The sequence below is a fragment of the Trichinella spiralis genome (assembly GCF_000181795.1).
Source record: "Trichinella spiralis strain ISS 195 chromosome Unknown Scfld4907, whole genome shotgun sequence".
NCBI classification, from domain to species: domain Eukaryota; kingdom Metazoa; phylum Nematoda; class Enoplea; order Trichinellida; family Trichinellidae; genus Trichinella; species Trichinella spiralis.
Genome location: NW_003531846.1, coordinates 5,685 through 7,830, shown reverse-complemented (window position 1 = coordinate 7,830; position 2,146 = coordinate 5,685).

The following is a 2,146-nucleotide window of genomic DNA, read 5'->3' as shown; positions in this document are numbered from 1 at the left end:
TTTTTATTAGTGTTAATTTTGAGGAAGTTATACGATTCATCATTATTATCTGCAAAACATTTCCAAGAAATTATGTGATTGTTTTTTGAAAAAGGTGAATATGATGCATTTATCGGTGTGATAATTTCGCAAAACTAAACTGATACTCTCCAACTTGTCAACAATTTTTGTTTGTTTTACTTACGGTATGTTGATTTTTGTAAAGTTGACGGCATTTTGATATTGTTCATATATTTTATTTAAAATGTAAATTTAAACGAATTTATTTTTTAATAGTTCTGAGTAAATTTCATTTTATTCTTAGCAGTATTCCGTATTAGAAAGAAAATGAAACATATTTATTTGCGACATGCCGAGCTACAATTAATGAAAACCAAAGCTCTCTTGTTACACCTATTTAATGATCACTGCTCTGTTATCAGTTTCTTACGTAATTCTTTGCTTAGCGTTTTTCTGTAGTACCGTAACATATTAACGATTCTTTCTGAAGTGAGAGAATGCTTTAAATGTGAAAAGCTTTTCAATATAAGCTTCAAAATTAACATAAACTACAGTAGAGAAAGGTATCTTGCTTAATGCTTGATTAATCAAAACATTTAATTTTAACACTGATTAAACAGATAAAACGATGTACACTTTCGATTTATACATAAAAAAGCGTAAAATTGTTTTGGCTGCATAACTAATTCAACAATGAATGAAATTTTTAGTTCATCAAATGGAATCGGAGCGTTAAAACAAGTGTTCACTTCGCTTATTGTTTATTGTCAACATTACTTAAAAGGTGCGTAAACACTGTTGACATTATTACTGATCATCAGCTTTAACCAATGTCTGTTTCAAAATATAATTTTCAGATTAATGTAAAAAAATTTTTTTAAAGGTCATTCATATGGTAAATTTAAAAGAATTTCACAGTTTATGGTAATATATGAAATTCTTAAAGTTATAAATTATTTTAAATGTGATATACAAGAGTGTCAGAAAAAATATTTAACAAAATAATCTTCAATTTGAAACAATTTAATATATTTCCGTGTCGCAGCGTTTCAGAATTGTCAACATTTTAAATTGGATATCAAATTGTCATACTGTGTGTCACATTACATATAAATTGTTTGTTTCTAATGACTTTGAACTGATGTGTTATCATTAAAACGTACGTTGAAATGAAATATGAAACAGCTATTTACGCAGATCATAATTTAAGTTTAATAATACCAAAAAATTAAGCTACACGAAAAACCATATTTTGTAATGTAGGTAAAAATCATACTGTAGCAGGATGCATTGTATGAAAACTAGCACAAAATTAATATTGATGGAAATATTTTAAAGCATATTGCGTAATTTCACTATTCAACGGAAATTCAGTTGAACTTTCTTTTTATTGCTACGTAAATGCTTTTGAAAATCCAAATTGAGAGATTACGGTAGAGCAATATCTGAACATTTAATTGGTACAACACTCTAGAGATGTTGTAACAAAAATTAAATTCAAAAGAAATAAACACTGAAAAATTTTTTAATCGAAACGAGCAAAAATTTATAGAGTGTGCACAACAATTTTGTTTAGCAGCAAATTTAATTTATAAAATTATTATATAAAATAATATAATGTCTAATATATATTTTAAATTTAAATATTAATACTTTGCTAATAAAATATTGAAGTTAAACAGCTACGACCTATTTTTCATTTAACAAAATTTTGTTTGGAATGCAAGTTGTATTTACAGTCTAATAAGTACAGTAAACCAGATGTAATATCTGAAATTGTATGAGGAAATGGCGTTTCCACCTCGTTTTGGGATGCCTTCTATTGCTCAGGCTACATTTGTTCCAACTTATAATGCTGTTCCAGTTGGTACGTTTTTAAGTTAATGATGTCGTCGGTATTTTCAGTTTTATTGTTTTTGCATTTACTTCAGTTCTGCCAACAACTGCTCATTATTTAATGCCAACGCTTGCCAACAGTGGTGTCGTTCGAAATGTTGTTCAGAAAACACCTTCACCAGCTCCACTGACAAAACGAGTACCGAGCATAAGCCTATCATTTTTTTGAATTTTGTATTTTACTATTAACGATTTTAGCAAGAGATACTGATGGAAAAAGCCTCCCCGTGGCAAACTGTTTTTTTGTTGG